Source organism: Lonchura striata, chromosome 26, assembly GCF_046129695.1.
Source record: "Lonchura striata isolate bLonStr1 chromosome 26, bLonStr1.mat, whole genome shotgun sequence".
Taxonomy (NCBI): Eukaryota; Metazoa; Chordata; class Aves; order Passeriformes; family Estrildidae; genus Lonchura; species Lonchura striata.
The window spans coordinates 2971118-2983789 of NC_134628.1; positions in this window are offsets into that span (position 1 = coordinate 2971118).

Genomic DNA, 12672 nt, shown 5'->3' on the forward strand with positions numbered 1-12672 from the left:
TAGACCCAAGGGAGCCCTACAAACTGACATCAGTAACCTGGACTGCTGAGATTTCTTTCCCAGGGAAAATGGAAAAAGGATGTGCCCAGGGGCCCCTGGCCCTGACTGAAAAAAATCCTTATATCGAAGGATGGACCCAACACCGAAGTTGTCCCCACCTCAAACTTTTGCTGCCCTGATAGACCCAAGGGAGCCCTACAAACTGACATCAGGAACCTGGACTGCTGAGTTTTCTTTCCCAGGGAAAATGGAAAAAGGATGTGCCCAGGGACCCCTGGACCTGGGCTGGGACCTCACTGCAAAGAATCCTTATATTGAAGGATGGACCCCACACCGAAGATGTCCTCACCTGAAACTTGTGCTGCCCTGATAGACCCAAGGGAGCCCTACAAACTGACATCAGGAACCTGGACTGCTGAGTTTTCTTTCCCAGGGAAAATGGAAAAAGGATGTGCCCAGGGCCCCCTGGCCCTGACTGCAAAAAATCTTTATATCGAAGGATGGACCCCACACCGAAGTTGTCCCCACCTCAAACGTGTGCTGCCCTGATAGACCCAAGGGAGCCCTACAAACTGACATCAGGAACCTGGACTGCTGAGATTTCTTTCCCAGGGAAAATGGAAAAAGGATGTGCCCAGGGGCCCCTGGCCCTGACTGAAAAAAATCCTTATATCAAATAATGGAGCCCACACCGAATTTGTCCCCACCTCAAACTTGTGCTGCCTTGATAGACCCAAGGGAACCCTACAAACTGACATCAGGAACCTGGACTGCTGAGTTTTCTTTCCCAGGGAAAATGGAAAAAGGATGTGCCCAGGGGCCCCTGGCCCTGACTGCAAAAAATCCTTATATTGAAGGATGGACCCCACACCGAAGTTGTCCTCACCTCAAACTTGTGCTGCCCTGATAGACCCAAGGGAACCCTACAAACTGACATCAGGAACCTGGACTGCTGAGTTTTCTTTCCCAGGGAAAATGGAAAAAGGATGTGCCCAGGGGCCCCTGGCCCTGGGCTCGGGCCTGACTGCAAAGAATCCTTATATCGAAGGATGGACCCCACACCGAAGATGTCCCCACCTCAAACTTGTGCTGCCCTGATAGACCCAAGGGAGCCCTACAAACTGACATCAGGAACCTGGACTGCTGAGTTTTCTTTCCCAGGGAAAATGGAAAAAGGATGTGCCCAGGGTCCCCTGGCCCTGGGATGCGGCCTATCTTCAAAGAATCCTTATATCAAAGGATGGACCCCACACCGAAGTTGTCCCCACCTCAAACTTGTGCTGCCCTGATAGACCCAAGGGAGCCCTACAAACTGACATCAGGAACCTGGACTGCTGAGTTTTCTTTCCCAGGGAAAATGGAAAAAGGATGTGCCCAGGGGCCCCTGGCCCTGACTGCAAAAAATCCTTATATCGAAGGATGGACCCCACACCGAAGTTGTCCCCACCTCAAACTTGTGCTGCCCTGATCGACCCAAGGGAACCCTACAAACTGACATCCGGAACCTGGACTGGTGAGTTTTCTTTCCCAGGGAAAATGGAAAAAGGATGTGCCCAGGGGCCCCTGGCCCTGGGCTGGGGCCTGACTGCAAAGAATCCTTATATCGAAGGATGGACCCCACACCGATGTTGTCCCCACCTCAAACTTTTGCTGCCCTGATAGACCCAAGGGAGCCCTACAAACTGACATCAGGAACCTGGACTGCTGAGTTTTCTTTCCCAGGGAAAATGGAAAAAGGATGTGCCCAGGGGCCCCTGGCCCTGGGCTCCTGGCCCTGACTGCAAAGAATCCTTATATCGAAGGATGGACCCCACACCGAAGTTGTCCCCACCTCAAACTTGTGCTGCCCTGATAGACCCAAGGGAGCCCTACAAACTGACATCAGGAACCTGGACTGCTGAGTTTTCTTTCCCAGGGAAAATGGAAAAAGGATGTGCCCAGGGCCCCCTGGCCCTGACTGCAAAAAATCTTTATATCGAAGGATGGACCCCACACCGACGTTGTCCCCACCTCAAACTTGTGCTGCCCTGATAGACCCAAGGGAGCCCTACAAACTGACATCAGGAACCTGGACTGCTGAGTTTTCTTTCCCAGGGAAAATGGAAAAAGGATGTGCCCAGGGTCGCCTGGCCCTTGGGCTGGCGCCTCTCTGCAAAGAATCCTTACATCGAAGGATGGACCCCACACCGAAGATGTCCCCACCTCAAACTTGTGCTGCCCTGATAGACCCAAGGGAGCCCTACAAACTGACATCAGTAACCTGGACTGCTGAGATTTCTTTCCCAGGGAAAATGGAAAAAGGATGTGCCCAGGGGCCCCTGGCCCTGACTGAAAAAAATCCTTATATCGAAGGATGGACCCAACACCGAAGTTGTCCCCACCTCAAACTTTTGCTGCCCTGATAGACCCAAGGGAGCCCTACAAACTGACATCAGGAACCTGGACTGCTGAGTTTTCTTTCCCAGGGAAAATGGAAAAAGGATGTGCCCAGGGACCCCTGGACCTGGGCTGGGACCTCACTGCAAAGAATCCTTATATTGAAGGATGGACCCCACACCGAAGATGTCCTCACCTGAAACTTGTGCTGCCCTGATAGACCCAAGGGAGCCCTACAAACTGACATCAGGAACCTGGACTGCTGAGTTTTCTTTCCCAGGGAAAATGGAAAAAGGATGTGCCCAGGGCCCCCTGGCCCTGACTGCAAAAAATCTTTATATCGAAGGATGGACCCCACACCGAAGTTGTCCCCACCTCAAACGTGTGCTGCCCTGATAGACCCAAGGGAGCCCTACAAACTGACATCAGGAACCTGGACTGCTGAGATTTCTTTCCCAGGGAAAATGGAAAAAGGATGTGCCCAGGGGCCCCTGGCCCTGACTGAAAAAAATCCTTATATCAAATAATGGAGCCCACACCGAATTTGTCCCCACCTCAAACTTGTGCTGCCTTGATAGACCCAAGGGAACCCTACAAACTGACATCAGGAACCTGGACTGCTGAGTTTTCTTTCCCAGGGAAAATGGAAAAAGGATGTGCCCAGGGGCCCCTGGCCCTGACTGCAAAAAATCCTTATATTGAAGGATGGACCCCACACCGAAGTTGTCCTCACCTCAAACTTGTGCTGCCCTGATAGACCCAAGGGAACCCTACAAACTGACATCAGGAACCTGGACTGGTGAGTTTTCTTTCCCAGGGAAAATGGAAAAAGGATGTGCCCAGGGGCCCCTGGCCCTGGGCTCGGGCCTGACTGCAAAGAATCCTTATATCGAAGGATGGACCCCACACCGAAGATGTCCCCACCTCAAACTTGTGCTGCCCTGATAGACCCAAGGGAGCCCTACAAACTGACATCAGGAACCTGGACTGCTGAGTTTTCTTTCCCAGGGAAAATGGAAAAAGGATGTGCCCAGGGTCCCCTGGCCCTGGGCTGCGGCCTATCTTCAAAGAATCCTTATATCAAAGGATGGACCCCACACCGAAGTTGTCCCCACCTCAAACTTGTGCTGCCCTGATAGACCCAAGGGAGCCCTACAAACTGACATCAGGAACCTGGACTGCTGAGTTTTCTTTCCCAGGGAAAATGGAAAAAGGATGTGCCCAGGGGCCCCTGGCCCTGACTGCAAAAAATCCTTATATCGAAGGATGGACCCCACACCGAAGTTGTCCCCACCTCAAACTTGTGCTGCCCTGATCGACCCAAGGGAACCCTACAAACTGACATCAGGAATCTGGACTGGTGAGTTTTCTTTCCCAGGGAAAATGGAAAAAGGATGTGCCCAGGGGCCCCTGGCCCTGGGCTGGGGCCTGACTGCAAAGAATCCTTATATCGAAGGATGGACCCCACACCGATGTTGTCCCCACCTCAAACTTTTGCTGCCCTGATAGACCCAAGGGAGCCCTACAAACTGACATCAGTAACCTGGACTGCTGAGATTTCTTTCCCAGGGAAAATGGAAAAAGGATGTGCCCAGGGGCCCCTGGCCCTGACTGAAAAAAATCCTTATATCGAAGGATGGACCCAACACCGAAGTTGTCCCCACCTCAAACTTTTGCTGCCCTGATAGACCCAAGGGAGCCCTACAAACTGACATCAGGAACCTGGACTGCTGAGTTTTCTTTCCCAGGGAAAATGGAAAAAGGATGTGCCCAGGGGCCCCTGGCCCTGACTGCAAAAAATCCTTATATCGAAGGATGGACCCCACACCGAAGTTGTCCCCACCTCAAACTTGTGCTGCCCTGATAGACCCAAGGGAGCCCTACAAACTGACATCAGGAACCTGGACTGCTGAGTTTTCTTTCCCAGGGAAAATGGAAAAAGGATGTGCCCAGGGTTCCCTGGCCCTGGGCTGGGGCCTCACCGCAAAAAATCCTTATATCGAAGGATGGACCCCACACCGAAGTTGTCCCCACCTCAAACTTGTGCTGCCCTGATAAACCCAAGGGAGCCCTACAAACTGACATCAGAAACCTGGACTGCTGAGTTTTCTTTCCCAGGGAAAATGGAAAAAGGATGTGCCCAGGGGCCCCTGGCCCTGACTTCAAAAAATCCTTATATCGAAGGATGGACCCCACACCGAAGTTGTCCCCACCTCAAACTTGTGCTGCCCTGATAGACCCAAGGGAGCCCTACAAACTGACATCAGGAACCTGGACTGCTGAGTTTTCTTTCCCAGGGAAAATGGAAAAAGGATGTGCCCAGGGGCCCCTGGCCCTGACTGCAAAAAATCCTTATATCGAAGGATGGACCCCACACCGAAGTTGTCCCCACCTCAAACTTGTGCTGCCCTGATAGACCCAAGGGAGCCCTACAAACTGACATCAGGAACCTGGACTGCTGAGTTTTCTTTCCCAGGGAAAATGGAAAAAGGATGTGCCCAGGGGCCCCTGGCCCTGACTGCAAAAAATCCTTATATCGAAGGATGGACCCCACACCGAAGTTGTCCCCACCTCAAACTTGTGCTGCCCTGATAGACCCAAGGGAGCCCTACAAACTGACATCAGGAACCTGGACTGCTGAGTTTTCTTTCCCAGGGAAAATGGAAAAAGGATGTGCCCAGGGTTCCCTGGCCCTGGGCTGGGTCCTCACTGCAAAAAATCCTTATATCGAAGGATGGACCCCACACCGAAGTTGTCCCCACCTCAAACTTGTGCTGCCCTGATAGACCCAAGGGAGCCCTACAAACTGACATCAGGAACCTGGACTGCTGAGTTTTCTTTCCCAGGGAAAATGGAAAAAGGATGTGCCCAGGGGCCCCTGGCCCTGACTGCAAAAAATCCTTATATCGAAGGATGGACCCCACACCGAAGTTGTCCCCACCTCAAACTTGTGCTGCCCTGATAGACCCAAGGGAGCCCTACAAACTGACATCAGGAACCTGGACTGCTGAGTTTTCTTTCCCAGGGAAAATGGAAAAAGGATGTACCCAGGGGCCCCTGGCCCTGACAGCAAAAAATCCTTATATCGAAGGATGGAACCCACACCGAAGTTGTCCCCACCTCAAACTTGTGCTGCCCTGATAGACCCAAGGGAGCCCTACAAACTGACATCAGGAACCTGGACTGCTGAGTTTTCTTTCCCAGGGAAAATGGAAAAAGGATGTGCCCAGGGGCCCCTGGCCCTGACTGCAAAAAATCTTTATATTGAAGGATGGACCCCACACCGAAGTTGTCCCCACCTCAAACTTGTGCTGCCCTGATAGACCCAAGGGAGCCCTACAAACTGACATCAGGAACCTGGACTGCTGAGTTTTCTTTCCCAGGGAAAATGGAAAAAGGATGTGCCCAGGGACCCCTGGACCTGGGCTGGGACCTCACTGCAAAGAATCCTTATATTGAAGGATGGACCCCACACCGAAGTTGTCCCCACCTCAAACTTGTGCTGCCCTGATAGACCCAAGGGAGCCCTACAAACTGACATCAGGAACCTGGACTGCTGAGTTTTCTTTCCCAGGGAAAATGGAAAAAGGATGTGCCCAGGGCCCCCTGGCCCTGACTGCAAAAAATCTTTATATCGAAGGATGGACCCCACACCGAAGTTGTCCCCACCTCAAACTTGTGCTGCCCTGATAGACCCAAGGGAGCCCTACAAACTGACATCAGGAACCTGGACTGCTGAGTTTTCTTTCCCAGGGAAAATGGAAAAAGGATGTGCCCAGGGGCCCCTGGCCCTGACTTCAAAAACTCCTTTTATCGAAGGATGGACCCCACACCGAAGTTGTCCCCACCTCAAACTTGTGCTGCCCTGATAGACCCAAGGGAGCCCTACAACCTGACATCAGGAACCTGGACTGCTGAGTTTTCTTTCCCAGGGAAAATGGAAAAAGGATGTGCCCAGGGGCCCCTAGCCCTGGCTGCAAAAAATCCTTATATCGAAGGATGGACCCCACACCGAAGTTGTCCCCACCTCAAACTTGTGCTGCCCTGATAGACCCAAGGGAGCCCTACAAACTGACATCAGGAACCTGGACTGCTGAGTTTTCTTTCCCAGGGAAAATGGAAAAAGGATGTGCCCAGGGGCCCCTGGCCCTGACTGCAAAAAATCTTTATATTGAAGGATGGACCCCACACCGAAGTTGTCCCCACCTCAAACTTGTGCTGCCCTGATAGACCCAAGGGAGCCCTACAAACTGACATCAGGAACCTGAACTGCTGAGTTTTCTTTCCCAGGGAAAATGGAAAAAGGATGTGCCCAGGGACCCCTGGACCTGGGCTGGGACCTCACTGCAAAGAATCCTTATATCGAAGGATGGACCCCACACCGAAGATGTCCCCACCTCAAACTTGTGCTGCCCTGATAGACCCAAGGGAGCCCTACAAACTGACATCAGGAACCTGGACTGCTGAGTTTTCTTTCCCAGGGAAAATGGAAAAAGGATGTGCCCAGGGTCGCCTGGCCCTTGGGCTGGCGCCTCTCTGCAAAGAATCCTTACATCGAAGGATGGACCCCACACCGAAGATGTCCCCACCTCAAACTTGTGCTGCCCTGATAGACCCAAGGGAGCCCTACAAACTGACATCAGGAACCTGGACTGCTGAGATTTCTTTCCCAGGGAAAATGGAAAAAGGATGTGCCCAGGGGCCCCTGGCCCTGACTGCAAAAAATCCTTATATCGAAGGATGGACCCAACACCGAAATTGTCCCCACCTCAAACTTTTGCTGCCCTGATAGACCCAAGGGAGCCCTACAAACTGACATCAGGAACCTGGACTGCTGAGTTTTCTTTCCCAGGGAAAATGGCCGAAGGATGTGCCCAGGGGCCCCTGGCCCTGACTGCAAAAAATCCTTATATTGAAGGATGGACCCCACACCGAAGTTGTCCTCAACTCAAACTTGTGCTGCCCTGATAGACCCAAGGGAACCCTACAAACTGACATCAGGAACCTGGACTGCTGAGTTTTCTTTCCCAGGGAAAATGGAAAAAGGATGTGCCCAGGGTTCCCTGGCCCTGGGCTGGGGCCTCACTGCAAAAAATCCTTATATCGAAGGATGGACCCCACACCGAAGTTGTCCCCACCTCAAACTTGTGCTGCCCTGATAGACCCAAGGGAGCCCTACAAACTGACATCAGGAACCTGGACTGCTGAGTTTTCTTTCCCAGGGAAAATGGAAAAAGGATGTGCCCAGGGGCCCCTGGCCCTGACTGCAAAAAATCCTTATATCGAAGGATGGACCCCACACCGAAGTTGTCCCCACCTCAAACTTGTGCTGCCCTGATAGACCCAAGGGAGCCCTACAAACTGACATCAGGAACCTGGACTGCTGAGTTTTCTTTCCCAGGGAAAATGGAAAAAGGATGTGCCCAGGGCCCCCTGGCCCTGACTGCAAAAAATCTTTATATCGAAGGATGGACCCCACACCGAAGTTGTCCCCACCTCAAACGTGTGCTGCCCTGATAGACCCAAGGGAGCCCTACAAACTGACATCAGGAACCTGGACTGCTGAGATTTCTTTCCCAGGGAAAATGGAAAAAGGATGTGCCCAGGGGCCCCTGGCCCTGACTGAAAAAAATCCTTATATCAAATAATGGAGCCCACACCGAATTTGTCCCCACCTCAAACTTGTGCTGCCTTGATAGACCCAAGGGAACCCTACAAACTGACATCAGGAACCTGGACTGCTGAGTTTTCTTTCCCAGGGAAAATGGAAAAAGGATGTGCCCAGGGGCCCCTGGCCCTGACTGCAAAAAATCCTTATATTGAAGGATGGACCCCACACCGAAGTTGTCCTCACCTCAAACTTGTGCTGCCCTGATAGACCCAAGGGAACCCTACAAACTGACATCAGGAACCTGGACTGGTGAGTTTTCTTTCCCAGGGAAAATGGAAAAAGGATGTGCCCAGGGGCCCCTGGCCCTGGGCTCGGGCCTGACTGCAAAGAATCCTTATATCGAAGGATGGACCCCACACCGAAGATGTCCCCACCTCAAACTTGTGCTGCCCTGATAGACCCAAGGGAGCCCTACAAACTGACATCAGGAACCTGGACTGCTGAGTTTTCTTTCCCAGGGAAAATGGAAAAAGGATGTGCCCAGGGTCCCCTGGCCCTGGGCTGCGGCCTATCTTCAAAGAATCCTTATATCAAAGGATGGACCCCACACCGAAGTTGTCCCCACCTCAAACTTGTGCTGCCCTGATAGACCCAAGGGAGCCCTACAAACTGACATCAGGAACCTGGACTGCTGAGTTTTCTTTCCCAGGGAAAATGGAAAAAGGATGTGCCCAGGGGCCCCTGGCCCTGACTGCAAAAAATCCTTATATCGAAGGATGGACCCCACACCGAAGTTGTCCCCACCTCAAACTTGTGCTGCCCTGATCGACCCAAGGGAACCCTACAAACTGACATCAGGAATCTGGACTGGTGAGTTTTCTTTCCCAGGGAAAATGGAAAAAGGATGTGCCCAGGGGCCCCTGGCCCTGGGCTGGGGCCTGACTGCAAAGAATCCTTATATCGAAGGATGGACCCCACACCGATGTTGTCCCCACCTCAAACTTTTGCTGCCCTGATAGACCCAAGGGAGCCCTACAAACTGACATCAGTAACCTGGACTGCTGAGATTTCTTTCCCAGGGAAAGTGGAAAAAGGATGTGCCCAGGGGCCCCTGGCCCTGACTGAAAAAAATCCTTATATCGAAGGATGGACCCAACACCGAAGTTGTCCCCACCTCAAACTTGTGCTGCCCTGATAGACCCAAGGGAGCCCTACAAACTGACATCAGGAACCTGGACTGCTGAGTTTTCTTTCCCAGGGAAAATGGAAAAAGGATGTGCCCAGGGGCCCCTGGCCCTGACTGCAAAAAATCCTTATATCGAAGGATGGACCCCACACCGAAGTTGTCCCCACCTCAAACTTGTGCTGCCCTGATAGACCCAAGGGAGCCCTACAAACTGACATCAGGAACCTGGACTGCTGAGTTTTCTTTCCCAGGGAAAATGGAAAAAGGATGTGCCCAGGGTTCCCTGGCCCTGGGCTGGGGCCTCACCGCAAAAAATCCTTATATCGAAGGATGGACCCCACACCGAAGTTGTCCCCACCTCAAACTTGTGCTGCCCTGATAAACCCAAGGGAGCCCTACAAACTGACATCAGAAACCTGGACTGCTGAGTTTTCTTTCCCAGGGAAAATGGAAAAAGGATGTGCCCAGGGGCCCCTGGCCCTGACTTCAAAAAATCCTTATATCGAAGGATGGACCCCACACCGAAGTTGTCCCCACCTCAAACTTGTGCTGCCCTGATAGACCCAAGGGAGCCCTACAAACTGACATCAGGAACCTGGACTGCTGAGTTTTCTTTCCCAGGGAAAATGGAAAAAGGATGTGCCCAGGGGCCCCTGGCCCTGACTGCAAAAAATCCTTATATCGAAGGATGGACCCCACACCGAAGTTGTCCCCACCTCAAACTTGTGCTGCCCTGATAGACCCAAGGGAGCCCTACAAACTGACATCAGGAACCTGGACTGCTGAGTTTTCTTTCCCAGGGAAAATGGAAAAAGGATGTGCCCAGGGGCCCCTGGCCCTGACTGCAAAAAATCCTTATATCGAAGGATGGACCCCACACCGAAGTTGTCCCCACCTCAAACTTGTGCTGCCCTGATAGACCCAAGGGAGCCCTACAAACTGACATCAGGAACCTGGACTGCTGAGTTTTCTTTCCCAGGGAAAATGGAAAAAGGATGTACCCAGGGGCCCCTGGCCCTGACAGCAAAAAATCCTTATATCGAAGGATGGAACCCACACCGAAGTTGTCCCCACCTCAAACTTGTGCTGCCCTGATAGACCCAAGGGAGCCCTACAAACTGACATCAGGAACCTGGACTGCTGAGTTTTCTTTCCCAGGGAAAATGGAAAAAGGATGTGCCCAGGGGCCCCTGGCCCTGACTGCAAAAAATCTTTATATTGAAGGATGGACCCCACACCGAAGTTGTCCCCACCTCAAACTTGTGCTGCCCTGATAGACCCAAGGGAGCCCTACAAACTGACATCAGGAACCTGGACTGCTGAGTTTTCTTTCCCAGGGAAAATGGAAAAAGGATGTGCCCAGGGACCCCTGGACCTGGGCTGGGACCTCACTGCAAAGAATCCTTATATTGAAGGATGGACCCCACACCGAAGTTGTCCCCACCTCAAACTTGTGCTGCCCTGATAGACCCAAGGGAGCCCTACAAACTGACATCAGGAACCTGGACTGCTGAGTTTTCTTTCCCAGGGAAAATGGAAAAAGGATGTGCCCAGGGCCCCCTGGCCCTGACTGCAAAAAATCTTTATATCGAAGGATGGACCCCACACCGAAGTTGTCCCCACCTCAAACTTGTGCTGCCCTGATAGACCCAAGGGAGCCCTACAAACTGACATCAGGAACCTGGACTGCTGAGTTTTCTTTCCCAGGGAAAATGGAAAAAGGATGTGCCCAGGGGCCCCTGGCCCTGACTTCAAAAACTCCTTTTATCGAAGGATGGACCCCACACCGAAGTTGTCCCCACCTCAAACTTGTGCTGCCCTGATAGACCCAAGGGAGCCCTACAACCTGACATCAGGAACCTGGACTGCTGAGTTTTCTTTCCCAGGGAAAATGGAAAAAGGATGTGCCCAGGGGCCCCTAGCCCTGGCTGCAAAAAATCCTTATATCGAAGGATGGACCCCACACCGAAGTTGTCCCCACCTCAAACTTGTGCTGCCCTGATAGACCCAAGGGAGCCCTACAAACTGACATCAGGAACCTGGACTGCTGAGTTTTCTTTCCCAGGGAAAATGGAAAAAGGATGTGCCCAGGGGCCCCTGGCCCTGACTGCAAAAAATCTTTATATTGAAGGATGGACCCCACACCGAAGTTGTCCCCACCTCAAACTTGTGCTGCCCTGATAGACCCAAGGGAGCCCTACAAACTGACATCAGGAACCTGAACTGCTGAGTTTTCTTTCCCAGGGAAAATGGAAAAAGGATGTGCCCAGGGACCCCTGGACCTGGGCTGGGACCTCACTGCAAAGAATCCTTATATCGAAGGATGGACCCCACACCGAAGATGTCCCCACCTCAAACTTGTGCTGCCCTGATAGACCCAAGGGAGCCCTACAAACTGACATCAGGAACCTGGACTGCTGAGTTTTCTTTCCCAGGGAAAATGGAAAAAGGATGTGCCCAGGGTCGCCTGGCCCTTGGGCTGGCGCCTCTCTGCAAAGAATCCTTACATCGAAGGATGGACCCCACACCGAAGATGTCCCCACCTCAAACTTGTGCTGCCCTGATAGACCCAAGGGAGCCCTACAAACTGACATCAGGAACCTGGACTGCTGAGATTTCTTTCCCAGGGAAAATGGAAAAAGGATGTGCCCAGGGGCCCCTGGCCCTGACTGCAAAAAATCCTTATATCGAAGGATGGACCCAACACCGAAATTGTCCCCACCTCAAACTTTTGCTGCCCTGATAGACCCAAGGGAGCCCTACAAACTGACATCAGGAACCTGGACTGCTGAGTTTTCTTTCCCAGGGAAAATGGCCGAAGGATGTGCCCAGGGGCCCCTGGCCCTGACTGCAAAAAATCCTTATATTGAAGGATGGACCCCACACCGAAGTTGTCCTCAACTCAAACTTGTGCTGCCCTGATAGACCCAAGGGAACCCTACAAACTGACATCAGGAACCTGGACTGCTGAGTTTTCTTTCCCAGGGAAAATGGAAAAAGGATGTGCCCAGGGTTCCCTGGCCCTGGGCTGGGGCCTCACTGCAAAAAATCCTTATATCGAAGGATGGACCCCACACCGAAGTTGTCCCCACCTCAAACTTGTGCTGCCCTGATAGACCCAAGGGAGCCCTACAAACTGACATCAGGAACCTGGACTGCTGAGTTTTCTTTCCCAGGGAAAATGGAAAAAGGATGTGCCCAGGGGCCCCTGGCCCTGACTGCAAAAAATCCTTATATCGAAGGATGGACCCCACACCGAAGTTGTCCCCACCTCAAACTTGTGCTGCCCTGATAGACCCAAGGGAGCCCTACAAACTGACATCAGGAACCTGGACTGCTGAGTTTTCTTTCCCAGGGAAAATGGAAAAAGGATGTGCCCAGGGGCCCCTGGCCCTGACTGCAAAAAATCCTTATATCGAAGGATGGACCCCACACCGAAGTTGTCCCCACCTCAAACTTGTGCTGCCCTGATAGACCCAAGGGAGCCCTACAAACTGAC